The following is a 16,291-nucleotide window of genomic DNA, read 5'->3' on the forward strand; positions in this document are numbered from 1 at the left end:
GTGGGAGCCTTGAGATTCAGTGGTTTGGCACACAGAGAGCCTGTGCCCACAAATGGGTAACAGCTCTCAGGGTGTTGTGACACTTGAAGGGACACCAAGGCAGTACCCAGCATGAACTGTAAGCTGTTGAAGAGGGTGCAAGTGCAAGCCCATGGCTGCTAGCAACTGCAAAGTCACAAAGTACAGAAACACTCATGGGTCTGTGTAACATCCCCAGGAGAGGTGCAATGTGCACAAATTGTGCAAGTCTGTGGAGTTTGGTACACACAGAGGTGGAAAGAGTTTGAACTGGAGGAATTGTTGAGGGGGGAACTGCGACACTCTGGCTCTGGGCCGGAGATTATTGCAAGGTCATATCTGCTCTGACCATCTAAAGAGAAGCAGAAAGACGCCAGGGAATAATCTGGAAGAAATGGATGCATTCCATTCCATTGGTATTATAAAATACCAAGACTGAAAGAGGAAGAAATACACAATCTGAACAGACCAATAACCAGCAAGGAAATTGAGGCAGTAATCAAAAACCTCCCAAAAAATAGGAGTCCAGGGCCAGATGGCTTCCCAGGAGAATTCTACTAAACACTTAAAAAGAAATCATACCTATTTTACTGAAGATGTTTTAAAAAATATAAATGGAAGGAAAACTTCCAAACTCGTTCTATGAGGCTGGTATTACCCTGATCCCAAAACCAAAGAACCCATCAAAAAGGAGAATTGCAGACAAATATCCATGATGAATATGGATGCCAAAATATTTAACAAGATCCTAGCCAATAGACTCCAACAGCACATTAAAAAGATTATCTATCACGACCAGGTGGGATTTATTCCTGGAATGCAAGGGTGGTTCAACATTCACAAATCAAACAATGTGATACATCACATTAACAAAAGACACAAGAACAATATGACCCTCTTAACTGATGTAGAAAAAGCATTGGACAAAATACAATATCCTTTCTTGATTAAAACTCTTCAAGTGTAGGAATAGAGGGACTATACCACAGTATCATAACAGACAGCTCTGAAAAGCCCACAGCGAATATCATTCTCAATGGGGAAAAACTGAGAGCTTTTCCCTTAAGGTCTGGAACACAACAGAGATGCCCATTCTCACCACTTTTGTTCAACATAATACTAGAAGTCCTAGCCTCAGCAATCAGACAACAAAAAGAAAAAAAAAAAAGACGTTCAAATTGACAAAGAAGTCAAACTCTCTCTCTTCACAGGTAACATGATACTTTATGTGGAAAACCTAAAAGATTCCATCCCCAAATTACTAGAACTTGTACAGCAAGTCAGCAAAGTGGCAAGATAAAAAATCAATGCACAGAAATCAGTTGCATTTTTATATATTACCAATGTGATTGAGGCAAGATAAATTAAGAAATTGATTCCATTTACAATAGCATCAAAAACCATAAGATATTTAGGAATAAGCCTAACCAAAGAGGTAAAGGGTCCATACTCTAGAAACTACAGAACACACATGAAAGTAATTGAAGAAAACACAAAAAGATGGAACAACATCCCATGCTCGTGGGTTAGAAGAATAAACGTGAAAATGTCTGTACCACCCAGAGCAATCTACACATTCAATGCAATCCCTATCAAAATAGCATTGACATTTTTCACAGAGCTGGAACAAACAATCCTAAAATTTGTATGGAACCATGAAAGACCCTAAATCATCAGGGAAATGTTGAAAAAGAAAACCAAAGCTGGGGGCATCACAATGCCTGACTACAAACTCTATCCCAAAGCTGTGATCATTAAGACAGCATGGTATTAGCACAAAAACAGACACGTAGATCAATGGAACAGAATAGAGACCCCAGAAATGAACCCTCAATTCTATAGTCAACTAATCTTCAACAAATCAGGAAAGATTATCCAATGGAAAAAAAGTCTCTTCAATAAATGGTGCTGGGAACATTAGACAGCCACACACACAAGACTGAAACTGGACCATTATCTTATACCATACACAAAGATAAACTCGAAATGGATGAAAGACCTCAATGTGAGACAGAAATCCATCAAAATTCTAGAGGAGAACACAGGCAGCAACATCTTTGACCTTGGCCACAGCAACTTCTTGTTAGACATGTCTCCAAAGGCAAGGGAAACAAAAGAAAAATGAAATTTTGGGACTTCATCAAGATAAAAAGCTTTTGCACAGCAAAGGAAACAGTCAACAAAACTAAGAGGCAAATCATGGAATGGGAGAAGATATCAGCAAATGATGCTACAGATAAAGAGCTGGTATCCAAGATCTATAATGAACTTCTCAAACTTAACACCCAAGAAACAAATAGTCAAGTCAATAAGTGGGCAGAAGACATGAACAAAAACGTCTCGAAATAAGATATACAAATGGGTAACAGACACAAGAAAAAATGTTCATCACTAGCTATCAGGGAAATACAAATCAAAACCACAATGAGCTACAACCTTACACCAGTTAGAATGACAAAAATTAACAATATAGGAAACAACAAATTTTAGTGAGAACGTGGATAAAAGGCAATCCTCTTACACTGTTGGTGGGAATGCAAGCTGGTACAGCCACCCTGGAAAACAGTATGTAGTTTACTCAAGACGTTAAAAATAGAGCTACCCTATGACCTGGCAATTGCACTACTAAGTATTTACCACAAAGATACAGATGTAGTGAAAAGAAGGGGCACCTGTACTCCAATGTTCATAGCAGCAATGTCCACAATAGCCAAACTGTGGAAGTAGCCAGGGAGGCCCATCAACAGAATGGATAAAGGACATGTGGTTCATATATAAAATGGAATATTACTCAGCCATCAGAAAGGATGAATACCCACAATTTACATCAACATGGATGGTACTGGAGGGGATTATCCTAAGTGAAATAAGTCAAGCAGTGAAAGACAACCATCTCATGGTTTTCTTCATATGTGGAACATAAGGACTAGTGTGGAGGACCACAAGGGAAGGGATGGAAAACTGTATGGGAAGAAATCAGAGAGGGAGACAAACTATGAGAGACTCTGGATTCCAGGAACCAAACTGAGGGTTACAGCAGGGAGGGAGGTGGAGTGATGGGGAAACCAGGTGATGGGTATTAAGGAGGGCACGTGTGGTGAAGAACACTGTGTGTTATAGCCAACTAATGAATCTTTGAACACTACCTAAAAAATATGATATACTATATGTTGGCTAATTGAACAAAACAAAAAAAGGAGTAAATTTAAAAATAAATAATTTTTTAGATTAAAATAAGATTAAAACTCTCTAGGGTTTCTCTTAGCTCTCCAGTTAAGACTTTTGAAATTATAATAGAGTCACCGTGATGAAAAAGAAGGATTACTGACTCAGAAATCACCTTTTTCTTTCTTTATTAACATATAATGTATTGTTTGCATCAGGGGTACAATCTGTGATTCAACAGTCATACACAATTCACAACACTCACCACAGCATATATCCTCCCCAGTGTCCATCACCCAGCTACCTCATCTCTCCCATTCCTTCCCCCTCAGCAACCTCAGTTTGTTTCTTGAGATTAAGAGTCTCTTATGAGGTGCCTGGGTGGCTCAGTGGGTTAAAGCCTCTGCCTTCAGCTCAGGTCATGATCCCAGGATCCTGGGATAGAGTCCCGCATCAGGCTCTCTGCTCAGCAGGGAGCCTGCTTCCTCCTCCTCTCTCTCTGCCTGCCTCTCTGCCTACTTGTGTTCTCTGTCAAATAAATAAAATCTTAAAAAAAAAAAGAGTATCTTATGCTTTGTCTCCCTCTCTGGTTTCATCTTGTTTCATTTTTCCCTCCTTTCCCCTATGATACTCTGTCTTTCTCAAATTCATCATATCAGTGAGATCATAGGATAATTGTCTTTCTCTGATTGACTTATTTTGCTTAACATAATACCCTCTAGTTCCATCCACATTGTTGCAAATGGCAAGAAGAAATCACTTTTTTACAATATAAATCTGATTATGTCCCCTGAAAATACATTCATCTCCCTTATTCTTCATATCCAGTCCACCCCTGACTTGCCAGTTTTACTTCCTAAATATTTTCCAAATATGTGCACTTCTTTCCTCTAGCCTGGTTCAAACCAACATCAATTCCTGTCTTGACAAATATAACTCTTTCCTCAGTAGTGTACACGTACATGTATCTACCTGCATCCCATATTATTTTAATAGTACAGCCAAGATAGTCTTTTCAGAATGAAAATGTAATCATGCTGTCTCAACTGACCCATGCTTGTAACTCTCCAATGATTTTCTAGTGCCATTAGGGTGCAAACTAATTCATTAATGTAGCCAGTCTAAGCCCTTTAATGGGTCACCCTGGAACTACTTCTTCATTCTAGGATTTCTTATTATTCTACTTACTCCACTATCTTTTATTCTGGGACTACTTTTTTTTCCCATCAACACATGCACTGCTCCCTTGCCACCACTACACTCTAACCACACCAGTCTTAGTTGGATCTTTCATACTTACTATTCTTCCCCCAACTTAGTGTCTTTGCACATACTATTCTGTCTCCATGAAATATCTGTTTTTTTTCCTCATATCCAATTAATGCCAACTCAACTTATCAATTAGTTTTAAGCATCACTTGCTCAGGGAAGCCTTCCATAATCACCTAGAATAAGCCAATCTCCATATTATAGAATCTCTTTCACCATAGGTCCCTCCTTTATAACACTCACCACATTTGTAATTTCACATCTATTTCTTACAATATCTGATAAATGTGTCTTCCATAATAGTCAATGAACTGAAGAGGACAGGTCACACAATAACCCCAGAATCTAACGTAGTCCCTGCCACATAATAGGCTTTTGAGGCAGATTGCCTGGATTATAGTCCTAGCTAGTATCTATTTTTCTATGTGTTTCTTGATTTTGCAAGGTGTATAATCTCTCTATGCTTCAACCTTCTCACCTTTAAGATAAAAATAACAATCTCTTTACAGTTACTTCTAATAGTCAAATAAGATATAATCATTGACAAGACACAATTATTTATTTTTGAAATTTTGATGTATAGTTCGTATCTGTGAAGTGAAGAATAAAATTAACAAAACTAGTACTATTGCATGGGTGTGGTGCATAAACGACTAGCACTGGGTGTGGTGCATAAACAATGAATTATGGATCACTGAAAAGAAAACTAAAATTAAATTAAGAACAAACCCTAGTACTATTACATACTGGGTATAGATTGGAATAACACTGTATTTGTTATGGCTGCAGTAACACCTCCAGAAAGGTGTAGATGGCAGACATATGAATAACTTCCTATCTTAGGTTAAATCCACTATTTCTCAAGCATTTGTGGCTATACTTTCTAATGGATAGAAACTGATGTCTGTTAATGACCCTAAAATCCTTTTCCTATAGCCCATATATCTCTACCCACAGCCTCATTCCGCTTGTGCAAGTGACATAATTGTCATGTTCTAGTAGGAACTTTCAGGGTTGATGAATTGGTTCTGAAAATGGGTAATTTCAGAGATGGGATCCACATCCAAAAATGGCCTCTGCTCAGCTCATACTCTTATGGGAGAAAGTTAAGATGTACCTGGACCATATTGTTAGAGAACTAGAGTGAGAGGAAGAGAGAAGAGATTTTATGTTTAAAACTAGCCACATTTTCCTTTTACAAAAGATTTACCTTCTACCACAAAAGATATTGACTGTAACTAAGATTTATACCAAGAAGCTATTATGTCAGGAAAAAAAAGGATAACTAAGGCAGTAGCTACATATGTCTTGCTGACTATGGGATTCTGGTGTCTAACACAAGACCTAGCATGAAATAGGCCCTCAGTAAATATTTGTTGTAAGAATAAATTATGTGAATGAAAAAAAATAAATGAAAAAACAGAGCAACATTAGCAAATGTAACTGGAAGGACTGAACAAACACATTACTTGTCATTGAAGAGCACTCATTCCATCTCAGAGGGTTAGTTCTTGCTTTAGTGTTCACTTAATCCTTTACAATTTGCTCAAGGCATAAAGATACTTCAATATCAGGTATCTCAAGATCTTGTATGAGATCAAAAGGTCCCTTCAGTAACAGATGTAGCTAAGACCAATGAATGTCAGTGAAATTAGTACCAAATTTTACCCTACAAATTCCATTTCAAAATATTTGTACTCACTTCTTATTTGGTCCCAAGAGTGCCATACCATTCACAAGTGAGTCACACCTAGTAAACATTTCTTAACTCTGTTTTGATGACGTAGCACCTGACAACTGAAGGAGAATATAAATCTGGAAGATTCTCATAGGATAGGACATTTAACTTATTTTTATGAGTACAGTGGAGAAAGAACTTGAAAAAATATTCCCATGATAAGTGCCATTGGAGAAAGAGCCAGAATTTTTACTTTACCCTCATGGGGATGGGTATCAGTTAAAATCATTATTGCTCAGTGCTTTTTACATTAAACAAAAAATAAAGATCTAAAGTATTTTTAAGAGTACTCTCATCAAATAGTACATATACACACATCTGATTTACATGTGTGTATATTTACATGATATATGTGTATATATCGTGATATGTATGTATATATCATGTAAATATATCATATATGTATGTACACTACATACATATTGTTTATCATGTAAATATAATGTGTATATATACATATACATATGTATATATATATCATGTAAATATATGATTAGGGCTAGTTTTTCCACATGGAAAGAAATGGAAGAAAAGATAATTTTAACTAAACAATAATCACAGTTAGTTAATATGCTTATTTGATGTTTTGTTTTCTTTTAGTTTGGTTTAAAATTCTTGACTAGCCTCCATTTGAAAAAACAAACTGGTTAAATATGCAGTTTTGTTCCTCACATGGAGAGATGAAAATCTGAAAATCTAACTCTCATGCACTTTGAAATTAAAATAATGAAAAGGGAGAAAAGTTTGTCAAACAGGAGGATGGACAAACATTAACTACACAGTCTGAGCCTCAAACAGTTCCTGCTTGAAGAGTAAAAGAGCTGTTGAAAAAAGAAAAAGAAAGAGAATCCATGCTACTTTTTCATACTGCACCATGAAGGGCAGCATTCAGCTCTGTTTTTTGTTTTGTTTTGTTTTTAAGATTTATTTGTTTATTTGTCAAAGAAAGAGAGAGAAAGATCACAAGCAGGCAGAGAGGCAGACAGAAGGAGAGAGAGAAGCAGGCTCCCCATTGAGAAAGGAGCCAGATGTAGGACTCAATCCCAGGACCCTGAGATCATGACCTGAGCCGAAGGCAGCCACTTAACTGACTGAGCCTCCCAGGCATCCCTCAGCTCTGTTTTTAATGCCAAGCTGTCAAATTATAAAAAGAAGCATTATTTTAGAGTCCTCAAAATTACTTATAAAAAGCCTTTTAGAAGATTAAGATGCTGGGGATGCTATGCAAATGTCTCTCTGGAAATAGAAATTCTTAAAAAAATAGAAATTCTTAAAAATAAATGTTTAGGGTGCCTGGGTGGTTCAGTGGGTTAAGCCTCTGCATTCGGCTCAGGTCATGATCTCAGGGTCCTGGGATCGAGGCCCGCATCGGGCTCTCTGCTCAGCAGGGAGCCTCTCTCTCTGCGTGCTCTCTGCCTACTTGTGATCTCTCTTTGTCAAATTAATAAAGAAAATCTTTAAAAATGAATAAATAAGTGTTTACTTTGCTTTTTATAGAAAAAAATTCAATGCCTCCCCCTATATCTGAGTGCTACTTAACCATCTGCTAGATGGTTAAAATGGTTTACCTGTCCATCTTTTATCCTAGACTGTATGAATGATATAGATACATCTTTACAATGGAATCATTCTGCTCTTTGTTTCTTTATTGATAGCATTCTTACATTTTTGTCCTCCCCTTATTGTTTCTTTCAGCCCACTAAACACAAACTGAAGGATCTATGCCTTTATTGTATATATTATATATCTATCAACTGATCTATTCTAATATAAACATAATGTTTATCATATATATATATAATATAATACATAAACATGATATAATACTCTATATGATTCTGGCAATATGGTGGACTATATGTGAAGAGAAATGCCTCCTGGTACAGAAAACTGAACTCAGCATGTTCCGAACATATAGTCTATAATATATGTTGCTGGCAATAAAGTGAACTAAATGAACAGAAAAATACCTCCACATACAGAATACCTTAAAATGTTAGATAAAACATCTTTAGTTATCTCTTTTAATACTTTTGTGATAAAATAAGAGAATCAATGGAAGAGCTAGAAATGACAAAAAAATGTAATAACAGAGGACCACAGGAATAGGCCCTTGGCAATCATGTTTGCACTTTGTGTCACTACCCTCCCTGCACTGATTTAGAACTCCTTGGCAAGAAGCAGACATATGAATCAATTTGAGCTAATCAAATTTTCTCCTGGAGATTTAAAACTAAGATTCAAAAATTATCAGTCAATCTTTTTATATGGTTCTAAATTTGAGAGTTGTAGGGCAACAATATTTTGCCACATGGGCATAGAAACAAAGCCTTCTATAAGAGAAAGTGTCTGTGTAGAGAAAGCGAATGAAGCAACAGACCATATTCCTTACATTTATGACACCTTTCTATTTATTTATTCTAGTCCCTTTTTGAGGTCCAGATGCTTTTCTACCTGAATTATTCTGCTAGGGATGCTATAACAAAGTATCACAGACTGTGTGGCTTAAACAACAGAATTTTTATTTTTTTTTCTTAATTTGAGTATAGTTGGCACACAATGTTACATTAGTTTCAGGTATCTATCATACATAGTGATTTCAATTTTTCCATGTGTTATTTTATGCTCATCACAAGTATAGCTACACTCTGCCACCACACAATGTTATTACAATATAATTAACTATATTCCCTATGCTGTACCTTTTATTCCCATGATTTATTTATTCCACAACTGGAAGCCTGGATCTCCCATTCTCCTTCACCCATTTTGTCCATGCCCCCATATCCCTTCCCTCTGGCAACCATTGTTTTTTTTTTTTTTTCTCTGTATTTATAAGTCTAATTCTGCTTTTGTTTGTTTATTCCTTTGTTTTGTGTTTTAGGTTCCATATATGAGCAAAATCATGTGGTATTTGTCTTTTTCAGTCTTATTTCACTCAGCATAATACATGTTGTTGCAAATAGCAAGACTACATCTTTTTTATGGTTGGATAATATTTCATTGTATGTGTACATCTCTGCGTACGTGTATATATATATATAATATATATATAATATATATATTTTATATATATATATAATTTCAATCTTATACCACTATACCTTTAAAATCTCTTTATTTTAATCTTAGTCCATGCTGACCACACCTAAATTTGCTATCCGAAGATTTCCCCTTCACAAACCTACAACTTTCCTTTGCATTTAGATTTTGTCCCAAGCCATTTCTTTCTAAATGACCAGTCTCATTTAGGACAAAATTACCTTCTTTTACTTTGAACAATAATGCATTCCCATTCTTTATCTTTCTTACATATCTCCTACTTTTCCATATACAGAGTTATTCCCCTTATTTCCATCAGTCTTACATTTAGTAGAATTTTGCATTTTTTAGAAACCTTAGTCTCCAGTGAAGACTAAGTAGTAACCAATTGTGAACTGCTACACCAGAATTCTTTAGATGGCAAATTTATGAACTGGTTAAGCACAAAGCATGTTTATTAACAGATTTAAATATCCTTAGTTTCTTTGCAATAAGAAGTGAAAAAGCACAAACCTATGTCCAGTTATTAATGATTTAGCACTTTATCCTACTTGGAAAAGACCTAGATGTCCAGTGAATTTAACCCCATTTATCATCCAAGCAAAACTTTAGTTTCAGGTTACCAAAGCCTTTGAAAGCTATATTAGCTTCCAGGAAAACTTTGATAAGACAGACAATTGACCATCATTTTAGTCATCTTTTTGCTAACAAATTGCAACAGAGGTAACATGAGCTTATTCGACCTTTAGTAAACCTCGATAAAATAAGTTTTACATTTAATGCTGATAACCTTAAAGGTATGTCTATCTTAATTAAACCAACAAACTTAACCTAGTTTAAATGCTGAATTATGTTCCAGCTGGATCCTCCCCATTGTCAGTTTTTACCTGAGACACTGGTGGGTAATTCTAGAGTGCGTGTTGTTAGGTCCAGGGGGGGTTCTCTGGCTCCTTGACGGTAAAGGGAGAAGGAGCCATGTAGCCTAAAAGCCAGTTATGCAAGCCACATTCAAGGTGGTGCAGAAACAGATGAAGGGGAAGGAAGAAACAGAAGAGGCAAAGTGCTACCAGGAAGCAGAGAAAGGTTTCCTGGTTCTAGAGTTCATTGGCTCCAAAAGAGGAATAAATGCCATGTATTCCTTCCAACAAGGGGAAATAGGCAGTCTGTGTCAGGCCAAAGAAGACAGGGAATTTCCCTCAACTCCCTTCTCCTCTCCATCTACCCTTGTCCTCTATATTATTTGTTATGCTGAAACAAAAAGAGTTTTGGCAGCTGCTTGGGAATATTCCTTAAAGTCCCTGTCCTGAGGTAGACTAAAGACAGTTGGCTCCAGTTATAGCTTTAACCTGGGAAATGAGTGAGGGAGAATCCCCCACATCTATTAAGAACAGTGAGAGAGAAGAGAGAGTAAAGTGTCCCCCTTGTCTGTGATGGCCTTTGTTAACTCTTCCAGTAACCTGGATTTACTCAGAGGAGACCTATTTAGCCAACATGTCAGGGGTGGGGTTTATAAGATGACACAACACATTCAGGCAAACACATTCTGCAGGAGGCCCTTAGGTTGGGGTCCTGGTGTAGAACAATGAAAGCCTAGGTACTAGCAATAAAGGTACCTAGGTCCATTTGCTTCTTCCTACTGAAAATATCTAACTGGTAAAACCCACTGAGGCCATGCAGTGCTATAAGAAGTCAATCCTTTCCTAATTTTTACAATCTGAATTGTTTCCAGTGGGTTAAAATGCACCCCAAGGGAGAGTCCTTGGGAACTGAACAGAAGAGAAGGTCCATTACCTAGAAAATCTCCCTGACTCCCAGGTAGCATCCCATGCAGGATGTCAGAGGTTCCTGGTGTCAAAGTGACCCAAGGCATCCCCCAAACAAAAACATTATGACAACCACCACTGATATACACCCCTGTAAGAGGGAGGCCTGCCCTCGTCCCTATTTCCCCATCACATTCTAGACTATGATGGGTGCCAGTGTATGGACCAAAATACTGTGCCTTGAAGGTCATGCCATAGAAAGACACGCCTTAGTTTACCTTGCCTTGAAGAACCCACCATTTTTAACCCATGGAAAACATCAGAAGTTTTATAAGGGGTAATTATCCAATTTTGTAGCTTAAGTAGTAGAGGACATTGACGGAAAACAGTAGAGATAGAAATTCATCATTATCTAATAATAACATTACAACACATGTAGCCTTTACAGCCCACTTTCCTAGGAAATGGTCCCCTGAAAGTATCTCTTCCCAGATGTAGGCCCCAGTAAGGACTAAGTGGGGAGTGAAAGGGGGAAGGTGGCAGAATTTCCTAGTCAGGGGGAAGAGGTAGCTCTTCCTCTTTGTTGGGTCTAACTTGAGAAATTGAACAGCTAATTTGGGGAGTCAAAGGAGTTGTAGGTACCCCTTCTTTTCCTTTAAAGATATTTGAGGTGTTCTTAGTATGGAAAGGGGCCAGGGCGGACCTGACTAGACCTCACATAGTAAGGGAAGCACAGGACAACTTTTTACCTTGCTTATGACAACATTTCAAATTCTTTCCAATTCTATCCCATACATCTAAATCTAAAGTTCCTTGGTCAAGGAACCATGGGTTCTGTTCAATAACAACCTCTAACAAACCCTGAAGTTGGTCCTCCATTACAGAGGCCCTTCTCACCTTAAGGAGTTGTTTCTCATTTATAGTAGCACTGTTAGCCTTTAAGAGTTGCTTTAAAACCTTAATATATTTTTTCTGTTTTAGAGACAAGTTGTCCCATATCTGGAGTTCTTAGAGAACTTTTAATTAAATACCAAAGCCTAAATTTCTCCAAACTTGGCTATGAGGTTATGCCAACTTATTGCGTGCAGATTTTTTGTTTCCGGGTGTGTGTGTGTGGGGGGTCATCCATAAGGTGTCTGTTGCAAGATGGTCATGTCAGGGTCACCAACTGCCAGGAATGGCTGGCAATCCTTGTACCAATGGATGAAAAGATTATTTCACACTTTGCTGTGAAAGAGAGGAGAAAGCAAGGGGGTCAATGCTCAGAGATGAAGACCCTTTGCTCTTCTTTGTTCCTGCTTTTATTGGTCCTTCAGGATAATCACAAATCCTTATCTTGCTTTCTCAAGCATGTGATGTGTAACAAGGGGACTCACTGAAACTAGGAGGATCTGTTTACCAGAAAGATACCATATGCTAATCTGAGTGTTCTATGAGTTCTGCTAAACATAGCCTAGGGGACAATGTATACATCTCAATGTATACATCACAGAATGGCTGTTGGGCTAAGAAAGGTTCAGGGAAGGCAACACCTTGCAGCATTCCAATGGCAGTATGGTCATGCAAGCCTCTGCATTCCAAAGGTCTATGCCCTTCTCCAAAACCTTCCATCACCCCCAGCAGACTCTGTGTTACATTTTGCCAAGCCAGATATTATGGCTGACTTCAAGCTCTACATTAACCCCAACAATATATCACATCTTCCCTATTCATTTTTCTATTGATCACTTATGTTGCTTTCATATCTTGGCTATTGTAAATAATATTGCAATAAACATAGTAAAGTGTGTATCTTTTCAAATTAGTGTTTTAATGTTTTCATTTACTTTGGACAAATACCCCGTAGTAGAATTATTGGATCATGTGGTGTTTTCATTTTTAATTTTTTGAGAAAACACAATACTGTTTTCCACAGTCGCTGTACCACTTCCCATTCCCATCAACAGTATGTAAGAGTTCTTTTTTTCCCACATCCTCTCCAAAACTTGTTATTTCTTGTTTGTTTGTTTCTTTGTTTGTTTTAATTTTAGCTATTCTGACAGGTGTAAGGTGATCTTTCATTGTGGCTTTGATTTGCATTTTCGTGATAGTTAGTGATGTTGAACATCATTTTATGTGTATGTTGGCCACCTGTATGTCTTCTTTGGAAAAATTTAAAAAACAGAAACTTATTTTCTCACAGTTCTGGAGGCTAAGTCCAAGATCAATGTGTTAACTGATTGGTTTCTTCTGAGGCCTCTCTCTTGGGCTTATAAATAGCCATTTTCTCCTTGTGTCTTCACATGTTCTCCCCTTTGTGCATGTTGGTGTCCTAATTTCATGTCAGCCTCCTAATTTACTCTTCTTATAAGTACACCAGTCATATTAGTTTAGGGTCCACTTAAACTTAATTATCTCTTTAAAATCTCTATCTCCAAATGTAGTCACATTCAGTGTGCTGTATGGTAGAACTTCAACATATGAATTTGTGAGGAACACAATTTGGCTCCTACCACCACCCTTGGTTTCCACTAGACAAATGTATTTCTATTTTTGTGTATCCCATATAAAGCTAAGCCACCATGTGGTTCAATTTCAATCCAATGTTTCATGTAAAGAAATGCAAAATCAGCATTCAACAAATAACTGAAAACGATTAAAATAGTAACTGAAGTATAGGGAAATACCACAAAAATTTGTCAAAGTATACACACCATAATTATTTTTAATCTTCTTCATCCATTTATCTCATCAAAATCCCAATTATAACATGTAGCTAACCTGAACATCTTTCCCTTCTATCTTGTTACTTCTTAATACTCTAAGTCATATACAACCCATGTTAACTCTTGTCCTTTTCTCCCCTATCTTCTCCCGTTTTTGATCTATTATTTTCTTGTTTTACAATTACTTTTATGTTTTCCAGTAGAAATTATAAAGCTAGTCTTGAACTTTTTTCATTTCCACTCATCATCAACTATACAAATTTGCCTCAATTGTAATTATAGCAAAAGCCTATTAACCTATCCCAAGTTATTTTCTATTAAAACTGAAAAAAATACTATTCTGTAACATAAGGAAAGTATGTTTTTTACTCTGTTCTCTCCCTAATCACCATTTATTTACTTATTTATCCTTTCTTTCCTATACATCTTCTAATTGATGTTAAGCCTACCTGTATTTCTCAAATTCTAAGGAAAAGATTTTATATAAAACTTACTTCTCAAGGGTTGAAATGGTTTTATGGCAAAGTAGAGGTATGACCACAGCTACCACCCTCCAGAGGAGCAAACCAAGATTTCTCTTGCTGCAAAATCAGACTAGTCCAGTGACAACTGTGTACATATTATTTACAGTTACAGCTGCCTTATCTGTAAATAATATGTAGAGTATCCGGACAACCAGATGATACTTGATGACAGGTGTTTATAACATGCTCTGTTTTCCCACCCAACAAAAAAATCTTTCTTCCACTAATACCAATACAATTTCTAGAATTTCAAGTGTTTGTCTCTCATTGGCTTTAGTAACGGAAAGGTCCAGATCAAATGTAAATGTATGTCCCGGGAATGAAAACAAATTAGTCCACTAAGCACTGATAATGTCCTTACATGAATATGACAGTGGACACCTACGTTTTAATGGGTAGATTGGGTTGGGGCAAGCGAGAAGATTTTAGAGTTTGGGAGGATACCCAGGATAGTCAAGGTAACCAAAAGATGGAATAACGGCAGGGAATGCATGGGAAAGGTAATGGGAAAAACCAATGACAGAAAGGTGTTGAACACAAATGTTGCACACATATATACAATTCTCTTCCACTGCAGCTGAAAAAAACATTACTGTAAAAGTATGAGTCTTAGTCATGGAGTAAAAGTTATATGCCCTGCCCTTTAGCTCAAATGCAAAGAGAATAGTTCGTAAATAAAACTTTTAAATCCTTATCCAATGTGACAAAACCACTTAAATCTATAACCTCTCATTTCTACTCCATGTCTTTCACATGTAACCTACTAACTATACTATTAATCAAAGAGAGATCTCTGAAGCTATAGCACTTAGCCTGTATTTGGCACATTATGCTTAGGAATAATGCAAATTTGTATTTTCTTGTGTATTTAAATTCATCCATTTAGAAAACTCATTTGCATCATCCAATTCCTTTTTTAATTTGTGTCTCAGGATGTCTGTCTGCTTGGCTATAAGTTGACTCTTTGGACATTTTCCTCTGACTTTGTATGTTGCTTTTTAGAACTCAAAATTTTGTTTGTTCCTCTCCAAGGAGATTTCTTGAATTTGTATATATGATAAACACTGCACTATACTGGACTGGAGAAACAGAGTCTTGGGGCATCTTTACAGATCTGTTGCAACCAGTTAGCATGACTTACTTATTTTCTGCACATTTTCATTCTCTGTGATGTCTTTCATTTAAGGATCTCAGAGGGCTTTTCAAAACATAACCCTTACAGCACCTCTGGAAGTAAGAAGAGAAGACAATGGATAGAAAGAAAATCCATCCATACAGTAACCAAATGAAAAAAAAATTCCTTTGCACAATGTAGTAGAGAAAGATCAGTCTTAGAAATATTCAGCTTAAAGGAACAAGCCTCAAAATGAAACCTGGGAGCATTGTCACCCACCAGAATCAGGAATAAAGGTAGGCACTCAGAAGTTATAAATAAATTACTTTGTATTTCTCTCTCACAGAAAATCTCTGAAGACAAGAGCTATAGAAGATAGCTTCTCAGAGGTGATAAGATTTTAAATGTTCAGATGTGCTAGTCAGTGGCAACTTTTCCCCAGACAGGGGAAGATAGAGGAGAACTTGAAAAGGAATAGAGTTATGGAAATGGATTAATTTCTGCAATTGGCAAGTCTCTTCCATTAAGGTATCTGAAAATAGTGTCAGGGGTATGGACATCTGTATTGGTCACTGAAGAACAACCAGAGCAATGAGGACAAGGTGGTAGGTTTAGGACAAGTGAAAAAAAAGGGATTAAACTTATTTATTTATAATTATTAGTAAGCCAGTTCTTACTTCCCCTTAAAGACTCAGGCTTAAGGAGGGAGAGGGGAGAACAGTGATACCGAAGCCTCACCCAACTCTTTCAAAAATACTCAAGCTCCTCCTTTTCATACTATATTTGTGGAAAGAGAGAGTGAAAGGAAGAGAGATGCCTGGCTTACAATGGGGTATTAAAATTATAAGTAATATAAATATGCCTCTTAAAATTAATACTTATTGGGGCGCCTGGGTGGCTCAGTGGGTTAAAGCCTCTGCCTTTGGCTCAGGTCATGATCTCAGGGTCCTGGG

This window comes from Martes martes (assembly GCF_963455335.1).
Source record: "Martes martes genome assembly, chromosome: X".
NCBI lineage: Eukaryota > Metazoa > Chordata > Mammalia > Carnivora > Mustelidae > Martes > Martes martes.